This window comes from Ambystoma mexicanum, chromosome 12 (genome assembly GCF_040938575.1).
Source record: "Ambystoma mexicanum isolate Mex_15411 chromosome 12, UKY_AmexF1_1, whole genome shotgun sequence".
In the NCBI taxonomy this organism is placed as follows: Eukaryota; Metazoa; Chordata; class Amphibia; order Caudata; family Ambystomatidae; genus Ambystoma; species Ambystoma mexicanum.
This window is the reverse complement of record NC_090936.1, coordinates 537,010,591-537,023,578: the sequence shown is the minus strand read 5'-3', so window position 1 is coordinate 537,023,578 and position 12,988 is coordinate 537,010,591.

Here is a 12,988-nt window from a genome sequence, read left to right as displayed (position 1 = left end):
GACGTGCATGGCCATTTGTACACTAGACGTTCTGATTCAGTTGAATGGAGGGGTAATTCTAAGTTTTCAGGGCATATTTTTGTAAGAAGTACTTCTTGTTCCATTATGGTATTATTCAATTTTTCATAACCTCGACCACTGCTATGTATGGCAATTGTATTTGTTTGCTTTTGTTTGTACGCTTCTTCATTAAAATATGGTTCTGTGCTTGTAGTGTGATTCCATTCACCTCCGCTGATACTTAAGAAGTTCTTTCTGTTGATATTTCGCTTATTGAGAAGTCTTTTTTGTAATTTAGTTATTAGGTTTGTTAGTGGTTTCATTTTGTTTAACAGTAAAATAAATAAATTTCTTTTGAGAAGAATTGCACTGTCCATCAATGCTTCTAAGATTAATCTCCTACGATAGGTTTTAAGCTTTGAACCTGATTTCTCTCCTGTTTTTATAAGATTTTGAAGGACTTTGTGACGGTATATTTTGGCTAAAATACTTTTCTTGGTATGCTTACTTTGCACTATATTAAAATTTGAAGAAGTAGTTTTATCTGTACTGATAGCTGATTTTCTGTTAATTGTTTTTTGGTTTGTTTTACATTTTGATAGAGGAAGCGAAGTTGTTGTACTTGAAACTTCTTGTGTTTCACTAAATGATTGAATTAGCTGTTTTGTTTCAACTTTTTTTTACAAATTCTGCTAGAGATGGATGCTTATGTTGGACACCTTTATTTTCATTTGCTCTACTTTTGCGTTGCTTTCTACGGACTTGACTTTTGGTAGGCATTCTTTAGGGTCTCTTGAAAAAAATAAAGAAGATATGGGTTGGGGTGTTCTGGAATGTATGTGTGCTGTGTGCATGAGTGTTTGAGTAAGATGATAAAGATGTATGTAATGGTGTGTGATTGTGCATTGAGAACTAAAACTATTAGGGATAGGTATTCTTGAATTTATGTGTTACTAAACTGGGGTTCAGATGACAAAAAAAAGTAAGCAAGTGGTGTAGAAAAGTACAAATAGTAAATCTAATGAATACAATTAAAACAGTTGTTTGTTCTATAATATGAAAATTGTAGTGGTTCAGTTGGGTAATTTGTGTGTCCAAAAATAGAAACTTGTGGGCCATTCTGGCTGTAAATCGCTGTTTAAGACATGGAAATTTTTGGACAAAATGGTACAAAATCTCTTTTTTTAGAAACCGAAATAGCTCGTATTAACGTTATAGTATATTTGATTAATAATACAAATATTATGGTGATATTTTACTTACTTTTTTTTTAAATTAACAGGTAACTTCTTGGTTTTTCTTTCTTCTTAGAATTCGGCTGCTTCTTTTCAGGAAACTGGTCTTCACTGCAATTGTAAAAGCTTCAAATTAGAACTTTGTTTGTATATAGCACTGTTTTTAATTTAGATATTGATTTTTTTTAATTGAAATCCTCAGTGCCTTCTGTAAAACCATTAAACTAATTTATTTACATAAGATACATTGCATCAGTTCAGTACATATGATATGTTCTTAATGAACAAATTGTATTGAATGACTAACTGTAGCAAAAAAAATATCTTTACTAAGTCTTGTGAAATGTATAATATATTAGTGAATACCACTATTTCTGTAAGTAAACTGTTCTAGGTAATAGCGCCTCAATGTCATGTCTAATTTAAAGTAATTAAGTAAATAAATAAATAAAAACAAAAAATATGAAATTGTATAAGTATTTTTATAAAGGTTTAAACATAGATTGTGTTTGCATGCAATTTTGTTTGAATATATGTAGTCTATATATTTCATTTAAAAAATGTTAGTTTAACATGATTTGAGTGTGTGTGTATAAAGAAAGTAAATAGTATAAAGGTTTATAAGTGATAGTTGATTTTAGGAAATTGAAAAAAGTACAGTAAATTCATTTTACAGATTTCACAAGGTAAAAGTCTGTTTGAAAATGTGTTCATCTACTATACAGAAAATATGCATACCTGAAGTTTGTGTTCATGCATATGGATATGCATGGAGCTGCAAGTAGAAATCTTGAAGACTTGTAGAGTATTTCTGGTAGATGCTGCTTGCCAATGATATGACACTTGTACTCAGAGAGATTCAGAGTACATTTGCAGTGCTGATCTATGATGATGCAGTTAGATGTAGAGGTCTTGAATGTGATTGGTGCATGGTCATGTGATTTTTGAGGTACATCCAATGAGGGAATGGCAGAGAGAGTGTAGTGGAAATGGTAGAAGGGCTGTTCATGTTACGATATGTCCGCGGACATGGCGGTAGTTCGCGGACATCGGGAGTTACATCCGGGGATTTTTGGGTTCAGAAGTCATGCAAATGAGAATAAGCACTGAAAGGGATTGGTCAGGAAAGTTTGGTGGGTGTGTTGTGCCAGGAGAGATTTTCTCAGATACTCTTTTTGCTGAGAGAACAAAAGATAGCTATGGCTGTGTGTTTCAGAAAACAGATTGTTTGGATTTTAGGAGATTTGTGGATACATTGGTTGAAGGTGCATGCAGAAAGCTGTGGAATAGCTGTAGATCTTGGATTCCCACATGTGGAAGTACACTGGCATGGAGTACGTGGAATGAAGTGGTTGGACTTGCTACCTCTCTGTGCTACTTTGGAGACAGAGCAACATCCAGACATAATTGTAATTCATTGTGGAGGGAACAGTTTAGGACATGTGACTGGAATTATTTTGCAATTTGCTATGAAAGAAGGACTTAGGAAGGTTATGGACATGTTTCCTAATTCTCAAGTGATATTTTCACGGATTGCGCAGAGACAAATGTGGCTTCGTTCTTCTTCATTTGGTCCACAAATGGAAAAGCAAGGCGCAATGTTAATAAGGCTGTTTGTGCCTTTCTAAGAGATTTTGGCATGTCTTCTTTTCACAATGAAAATATTATGTTTTGTAGTACATACATTTTTCGCAGAGATGGAGTCCATCTTACTTATGCTGGCAATCAGATTTTTATGAGAAATGTACAAAATGCATTGCGACCTTTTTTGGAATTACAACAACGATTTTGAAGTAGATGTTAAGCATTTACAATTTTTGACTTACAAACACCACCCAGAGGCTCTTTTCAGAGCCACAACTTATTTCCAGAGAAAATTACAATGTTTGTGATGGAGTAGTATCCCAATTTTTTTAATGTTCGCGAACTGTCCGCGGACTTCTAAAAAATACAAAGAGCTCTGCTTCATTTATTTTCACTTCTATTTTTTAACTGGGAAAGGCGGCTCTGAAAAGAGCCTTATTTTTTTTTGATTTTTGTAATTTTGTATTTTTTTTGGTTTTTCAGACACGACACACTAGGAGAGGAGGGTAAAGGAGGGTAAAGGGGGGGACACCAACCACAGGGATAAGAAAGGGCGAGCTGAGAGAGGAAGATGTAGAGTGGGTTTTATTTGGGTAGTGAGCAGGTCTTCTCGTGCTCTGAGACGATAGTCTCAAAAGCACTCCGAAGTTGCTCCCCCTGCAGAGTACTGTGTCACAGTACATACATACAAATGTGACCCTTGAAAGGTAAGGGTCATCAGCATTCTGTATGGCCTGTGAGGCAGCTTGAGGAAGATGCTGTCCCACAGAGGTGGTCCTTGTGGTGACAGGATCAGAAACAGAGGATGAAGTAGAGGAAATAAACCTGCTACGTTCTTCGCAAGGTACAACCCTGCGAATAGCCCCAGAGTGAAATGACCTCAGGTGTCGCTTCATAGTAGTGGTCCCAAAGCTGTATTTACCGTGCTTCCCGCGACTGAGTATCATTTTGCACTCATTGCAGGTAACACGGTTCGCACGAGCCTTAGGAACATTACTATGAATGGTAAATAACCGCCACACCCAAGACTCACGCCTAGTGCGGGTAGTAGGGTTTTCCTCTACCTCATTCTCATCATCCTCTTCTTCCTCCTCCGCATCCTCACTCCTGTTCCCCTCTTCAGGCCCTTGGGGAGGTGGTGGAGGGGGTGGGGGTGGTGCTGAAGCAGGTGCAGCACCAAGTGGCAGTTCAGCAGCCAAGGATGCCATCTCGATGATGGTGTAGTCTGCAGGTGGCAGCAAAAATCACTGTGTTCTGAAGAATAGCCAGAAACACAATGGGAATAAGCTCTTGGGTGTGGTCTTTTATAGGGGTGCTTGTGCGCGGTTCGCGGACATGCGCACTGTCCGCGGACAGATCGAACACAAAAAAAGGATCGGAAAGTTTCAAAAGGTATATAGAAACTCAAGATTGCTATGTGGGACTTGTGCCATGGTGAGATTTTATTGAAAAATATTATGGATTAACTGAAAATGTACTTTTAAATTGTTCGGGGACACAAACAGTGTCTGCATTTCAGGACACACGATGAGCGTGGGCGCGGTCATATGATGCGTTCGCAAACTAGTCCACGAAGGAAGCGCCTGTCCGCAGGACACCAAGTGCACGGAGATTGGTTAGCGCATGCGCATTGATGTCCTACGGACACTGTTCGGGTTCTGAAGTAATTAAAAGTGCGTCACACGTGAAACGAACATTTCAGGACACCGCGTGTGTTCTTAGAACAGTTTAAACTTGGTAGCGAACAGTTAGGACAGATATAGTGTTCTTCAGGACACGTGTAATTTCGTTTATGGACGAACATTTCAGGACACCAATTGTGTTCTTAGAACAGTTTCAATTGGGTAGCGAACACTACGAACAGGTATAGTGTTCTTCAGGACACCTCCATTTTCGTTTACGTACAAACATTTCAGGACACCAATAGCGTTCTTAGAACAGTTTGAACTTGCTAGCGAACAGTACCGGACAGGTATAGTGTTCTTTAGGACACTTTAATTTTTGTTTGTTTACGAACAATTCAGGACACCGCGTGTGTTCTTAGTACAGTTTCATGTTGCTAGCGAACACTACGAACAGTTGTACTGTTGTTCAGGACACATCATTTTTGTTTATTTACGAACATTTCAGGACACCAATTGTGTTCTTAGGACAGTTTTAAGTTGATAGCGAACATTACGGACAGATATAGTGTTCTTTAGAACACTTTAATTTTTGTTTCTTTACGAACATTTCAGGACACCACGTGTGTTCTTAGAACAGTTTCAACTTGCTAGCGAACAGTACGAACAGGTGTTTAACATATATTAATAATTTATGACAGAGAAGGTGAGGCAGAAACAGAAACAAAAACTGGAGAATTTGGGGTTTCAACATGATTGGTATTAGGTGAAGAAGGGATGGAAGTCTCATCAAAACGTTTTGGATTATGGAGAGGGTTTGGGGATAATTGACTGTGATATGGTGAGGAGGGACAAGTACATGTGGGGCAATGGTACTAGGTTTTTGGTTTGAAATGATTTTCTACAAAAGTTTTTAAATTATTAAAATTAGCCAACAATACATCCATTTTTTCTTCTATATTGTGAAGACTGTTATCCATAACAGGGTTTTCTGAAGTTTTTTCTATTTTGGTATGCTCTGTACAAAAAAATAATATATATGTTAAATGTATATAAAAAAAATAATAAATAAATGGTTTATATTATAAAGTGTTTACCATTAGTTTCACTATCTTGTGACATTTCTTCATGTGAGAAATTGTCCTCTAGCCATTCCAGAGTACTAGACATTTCTGTGAGAAAAAAAAAGATAATATATTTTTTAATCTAATACAGAAAGTTTATAAATATATGAGTAAAATGAAGTACACTTACTATTTCTGGTAAGATAAGTCCTATGTATTCAGTGGGTCTGGTCTTGTTCTCAGTTCTGTTGTGTCTGTGAGGTAATTATGTTGGAAGCCAATTTATCTTCTTCTGGTATATTCCATTTCAGAACATATTGTATTTAAATGAATGGTTAGTGTGTTACATATATGGGTTACATTTCTTATGTATTACTATATAGAATGTGTTTGTTTGCTGCTTTTTGAATTTGTTAAATGTTCCTATATTATGATATAACAATCAAACATACCCCACCACTCCCCCCCCACAGTTTTTAGGTAGTGGTACTGTTCTCCGAACATGTCCGCGAACATTAAATAAGTTCACGGACATCAAGTTCATAAGAAGAGATCTAGTCAGTTCCATATGACATGTATATAAAGTCAAAGTAATTATTGTTAAGTTGTGCTACTAAAAAACTATGAAATTCAGTGAAAAAACTTTGTTAAAGGGACGTTATGGTTAAGTTGCGCTACTAAAAACCTATGAAATTCAGTGAAAAAAACGTTGTTAAAGGGACGTTATGGTTAAGTTGCGCTACTAAAAACCTATGAAATTCAGTGAAAAAACTTTGTTAAAGGGACGTTATGGTTCCAAGTAAAACCGAAAAACCCTTGAAATTCGCCAGTTACGGTAAGCTAAGCAACCATAACTCGCGCCACCACCGTGCACTGCTAAGACTAACACCCAGGACATCAAAGATGACATCACAAATGTCATTGATGACATCACTGATGACATCACATGTGTATGAACTTCTCATGAAATATGTGTAGAAGGGATTCTTATTATGTTGCGAAAAAAGTGTCAAGAATCATTGCAAGATATATACCCTAATAAGTGCATTGAACGATGCATTGATATAAATAGCATCCTAATATGGGGTTCTATCTAGTATACTAAGCTACTCATACAGAAACATAACATTGTGTGCAGCGTACAAGATGAAGGTATGATATTCGTAATGTTAATATGTTGAATAATGAAATGATAATTGTTTTCTTAATAGATTTTTGTGTACTGTGAAATATGTAATAAGTAGCTAATAAAACCCATGTATTACATAATTTCATTACTATAGACAAAACACAAAGACACAAGAACACATACCAATATGGGTATATACAGGGAAAGTGAAGTTAGCAAAAAAGCACAAGTAGTAGCAGAAACAATTCATAACTTAACTGATTAGTTTCATGCAAATAAATGATTGCTCTGTTTCAAAGCTGCTATTTACCCTATGTATATGTATCACTTGATGTGATTGGACCCTAAGGAAAGTAGTGTGAGTACAATGTATACAAATATGACCATATACAGGGAAAGTACAGCCATAAAACAAAAAACAGAACTATCAGAAAGTGCTCACAAGTCTAGTGATTATCTTTATGCACAAAAAGGATTGCTGTCTTTCAAGCTTGTGTTTTCCCATATGTATATGTTTCATATGATGTTACTGTACTCTAAGGGAATTACTGTAAGAACCTACTAGAAGGATACATCTACAAATAAAATAAAATTCTTAGTTTCTGACTGTTACTGAAGAAAACCATGTGGCCTAGATATGTTAGCAAAAGAAAAAATAGTGAGCCAGACATGTGATGTCATCAGTGATGTCATCAATGACATTTGTGATGTCATCTTTGATGTCCTGGGTGTTAGTCTTAGCAGTGCACGGTGGTGGCGCGAGTTATGGTTGCTTAGCTTACCATAACTGGCGAATTTCAAGGGTTTTTCGGTTTTACTTGGAACCATAACGTCCCTTTAACAAAGTTTTTTCACTGAATTTCATAGGTTTTTAGTAGCGCAACTTAACCATAATGTCCCGTTAACAAAGTTATTTTCACTGAATATATATATATATATATATATATATGTATATATATATATATATATATATACATATACATATATATATATATATATATACATATACACATATATATACATATATATATATATATATATATATATATATATATATATATATATATATATATATATATATATTAAAGGGCCCACGATAGTGGCTCTGTAGTTATGGTTAAGTTGCTCAACTCATAGAAAGAGCAATTGTTGTGTGGCTTAAAACTTTGCCCCCCCCGGACAAATCCACACCAAACTTTGCATACAAAATATGAATAGAATGACAAGAGGGGGGTCTGGGAATCTCTCTACCAGCACGAACACAGCCCAATGACCTGTTTTTGGGTGAGTAACCCCTGGGAGAGACCCTGCCAAGTCTTTAGCTCACTGTCCCTTTCACAGAGAAGAAATTTCCCTGCATATCAGTCTTTGTCCTGCTCAGGGGCAGTCCAGCACCGAAATACTGGGCAATTCTCCTCTGAACAAGAGTACCAACAGCAACCCATACAAGTGTTTCAGCCTTGTTGGGCATCATCAGTGAGGTGAAGCTGCGCCTCGCTAAGAACAGTGAGCACGGGGTCCACGTCTGGATTGCCCTTTTAACTTTGGGTGAGACCCAAAGTTAATTTATGCAAAACAAGAGGGGCGGTCTGGGAATCTCTCTACCAGCACAAACACAGCCCAATGACCTTTTCTTGGGTGAGTAACCCCTGGGAAAGACTCTGCCAAGTCTTTAGCTCACTGTCCCTTTCACAGAGAAGACATTTCCCTGCATATCAGTCTTTGTCCTGCCCAGGGGCAGTCCAGCACCGAAATACTAGGCAATTCTCCTCTAAACAAGAGTACCAACAGCAACCCCATACACGTGTTTCAGCCTTGTTGGGCATCATCAGTGAGGTGAAGCTGCGCCTCTCTAAGAACAGTGAGCAAGGGGTCCACGTCTGGATTGCCCTTTTAACTTAGGGTGAGACCCAAAGTTAATTTATGCAAAACAAGAGGGGGGTCTGGGAAACTCTCTACCAGCACAAACACAGCCCAATGACCTGTTCTTGGGTGAGTAACCCCTGGGAGAGACTCTGCCAAGTCTTTAGCTCACTGTCACTTTCACAGAGAAGAAATGTCCCTACATATCAGTCTTTGTCCTGCCCAGGGGCAGTCCAGCACCGAAATACTAGGCAATTCTCCTCTGAACAAGAGTACCAACAGCAACCCCATACACGTGTTTCAGCCTTGTTGTGCATCATCAGTGAGGTGAAGCTGCGCCTCTCTAAGAACAATGAGCAAGGGGTCCACGTCTGGATTGCCCTTTTAACTTAGGGTGAGACCCAAAGTTAATTTATACAAAACAAGAGGGGGGGTCTGTCATGATGCCCGCTACCGGGGAGCCGGTTCAAGCCCTGCGTCCCCGAAAGCGGACATCCAGTCCCCAAGGAAGGACCCAGCAACCCCATATAGGGGCCCTTTGGACAGTGTCCTGGCGCCTATGCGCCAGGCTCATAAAAGACATCAGTCCTGGCGCCATAGGCGCCAGGCTCATTATGGATGTGCTTGGGTGCACTTACCTGATGCAGACCATGCTGCAGGATCCCGGCCTCCTTGAGGCCTGAAAGGAACTACTTTACCTGTGGGACTAATTTACCATCCGGGGGTGGTCGGGGAAGGATACATACCTGATTGGAGGAAGGATACATACCTGGAACTTCTTCCAAGGCTATTTAAACCCCACCCGAACAGCCAGACGTGCTTCGCGTTGTTCTGCATCTAGCAGCTGGACGCTCACCGTGTCTGCTCCTGCATCCTGACTTCTGCCACGCCTGCCAGCATCCTGGATCACCTGCAAAGGAAGAGAAGAAGAGAACAGAAGAAGGAAAAGTCCTTATCTGCTAAATCCGCATCCCGGAGACATCTCGCCGACAATCCTGAAAAGGAAGACTTTTATTTAAAAGCTCATCACGTCGATCGCTGCAGCGCCGCATTCCACTCACCTTTACTGGGCGCCTCCATGTTCAGCAGCGATCATCTGGATTCGCAGTCACGCCCCAGCGCCTAGGGAGAAAAAGACCAGAACAAAAGGTGAGAGAGAGAAGGGAATAAGGAAAGCTAAATCTCCATGTTAAGACTTACCTGTTGATTCATTCCCTCTTCATTTCGGGTCAGCGCCGCATCCAGGCATTTCCGGACCCCGGCCCCTAAGGGGAAAAAGAGACATCAGCGTTAATGAGCAAATGAAAAGACATTACCAAAAAACACTCATTAAAGACTTACCTGATTTCTACAAGGATTTCACCTCTCATCTCGGGTCGGTGCCTGTTCCCCGGCATTCCGTAACCCGGCCCTTATGGGGAAAAAGATACTAGCATTAGTACATTAATGCATGGCCACAAGGGGAACCTCTTATCAAAAAACTTTCCTGGAAGCCAAGCAAGTTTGGTTCTCACCAATCCGAAAATCCAGTGAAGTAACTGGATACCAACGCGCCCCTGCATCAGAAGCAGGATGGAGAGCTCGTCCTTCCAGACCCTAAGGTGAGACGCTACGAGGAATCAAAGAAGGGTTTCGAGGAGGGTGAGAGGGGAAAGTGGGAGGCTGATTGCATTCCCCCGCAGACAGTTAATCTCCTATTTTCGCCTACAGAAGGATACTTCTGCGAGCCAGACAAGCCAGATTTGGGGGCCCGGTCCAGTCCGTCTTCCGAACCCTGCGCATCACCTTAGAAGAGGTCACAGCAGCGCGAACCAGGCCAGCGCCTCCGTGGGAGTCAGGTGAGCGTTACAGAACGCAAAGCCTTCCTACAAATTCCCACCCAGGCGCTATGGAAAGTTCTGAGACTGATCAGTTGGCCCAATTACAGGGGGAATTACGGGCTGAAGTACATGCCGCTCGTCAAGAGACTAATGCCCTCAGGAGGGAATTAATAATATCAAAGGAAAGAACTGATGACCTGGCCAGACAGCGTTTGCAAGGTCAAGCTGGGCAAACTCCTCCCGGTTCCGGAGGGAACCCCGCTCCTGTGGTTTCCAGTAACCCAGTGCAGATTAATCTACCTGGAAACATGCCGCTGGCCCCACCCAAACGCTTTGCTGGGGACCCCAAACGATTCGCTGTATTCATGAATCAGTCTCATTTGCACTTCCTATGCAGACCTGGGGCCTTCCCTAATGATCAGACCAAGGTAGCCTTTGTATTGTCATATCTCAGTGGCTGCGCAGCCGATTGGTCAGTTCCACTGGTTACTCAAGATGACCAGATTCTCCGTGATTTTCAAAGGTTTCAAGCAAGCATGGAAAGGTTATTTGCTCGACACTCTCAGGGGCAGGCTCTGGATGACGAACTTCTATCCCTGCGACAGGGCAATCAGGACCTCCTATCCTATATTGCAACCTTTAATAGACTAATTGTGGAAACGGGATGGCCAGAGGATAAAAGAGTCACGTTGTTTTATCGAGGCCTACGCGGAGAACTTAAAGATGTCTTGGCCCAAGTTGTAAATCCGCCCCAAGAATGCACAGAGTATATAGACTTAGTGGTCCAATTGGATCACAGACTTCAAAACAGAAAAGCAGATCGGTCCAGGTTTGAGACCCGGGTGTTGGTCAAGACCCATGCTAATCCCAAGGGAGTTGATGTCTCTGAGCCTATGTAAATTGGAGGGGTTAAAGGATCCTTAACTCAAAAGGAACGTGAAAGGAGGCGGCAGTTAAAATTATGTCTTTATTGTGGGAATTCTGGACACTTTCTACGAGATTGCCCGGCAAAACCGCCCCGAAAGGCGGTAGGAGCCGCTGATAAAAACCATGAAGACTCTGTTTCGGGAAACGACTCCGCCCGACAAGTGTAGGGGTCCGCTTGCCAAGCTTGAAAACTAACTCTCAGACCTCGCATTTCATTGTGCCAATGGTTCTCGTAAATCCAGAACAGCCTAAGCGGTTGCATGCAATAAAGGCATACATCGATAGTGGGGCTATTGGAAACTATGTGGATCGTGAATTGGTCTCTAGGATTAACCTCCCTCTCCGTCCTAAAACCAGCAAAGATGTCATCACCACAGTCGATGGAACTGAAGCTGCCTCTGGACCGGTAACACATTCCACTACTGAGGTGACTCTTATTGGTCCCGACGGCCATCGGGAGGGTGTTGTGTTTGATGTAATCAAGGCTCCACAGTTTCAGGTTATTCTTGGAATCCCTTGGTTAGAGACACATAATCCTCGAATTGATTGGCGAGCTAAGAGAATAACCTTCCCGGATTGTACACAAACCTGCTACCCAGAAAACCTGAAGATTAATCTAGCATCTGTAACCTCTGCCTCCATGCAACTACCTCCGGAATACCAAGACTTGCTAGACGTCTTCCAAAAGGAACAGGCCAACACGTTACCTCCTCACAGATCGTACGATTGCCAAATAGATCTGGTGCCCGGTGCACAACCCCCTTGTAGCAGGATTTATGCCCTTACCGAACCTGAGAATCTGCATTTGAGACAATATTTGGATCAATACCTAGCTAATGGTTTTATTCGCCCATCAAAGTCCCCGGCATCCTCGGCTTTGTTCTTCGTGCCCAAAAAAGAAGGCGACCTTAGAACTTGTATCGATTACCGCGCATTGAACCAGATAATGGTTAAAAACCGTTATCCTCTGCCTCTGATCCCTGAACTCCTTGACCAGGTGAAGGACGCTTGCATATACACCAAGTTAGATCTCCGGGGGCTTATCATCTGGTACGAGTTAAAGAAGACGACGAATGGAAAACTGCCTTCCGTACTAAATACGGATTATTCAAGTACCAGGTGATGCCTTTCGGATTGTGTAACGTGCCGGCTGCCTTCCAATACTTCATGAATGATGTCCTTCGGGAACTCATCGATGTTTGTGTTGTCATATATATCGATGACATTCTGGTGTACTCCTCTTCGGAATCTGATCACAGAAAACATGTCAGGGCAGTACTTGAAAAACTGCGCCAACACAAACTATTTGCTAAATTGGAGAAATGTGTTTTCCATACCACAGAAGTCGAGTTTCTAGGTCTCATCCTGACACCCAAAGGAGTCCGAATGGACTCAAGAAAAGTGGATGCCATCCTCAAATGGCCATCCCCTAGCTCTGTAAAAGGGGTTCAAAGCATGCTCGGCTTTGCCAATTTCTATCGCAGGTTTATCCCGGAATTTTCACGCGTGGTACAACCCATTACTGCACTCTTGAGGAAAAATAAATGTTTTGAATGGTCTGAAGAAGCGAGCAGGCCTTTCAGGATTTAAAAGCTAAGTTTACCTCCACACCTATATTGAAACACCCGCGTCCAGATCTCCCTTATGTCGTCGAGACTGACGCATCCAGCCTAGCCATGGGAGCTGTCCTGTCCCAAAGAGATCCCGAAACCAACCAACTGCATCCCGTAGCATTTTGGTCCAG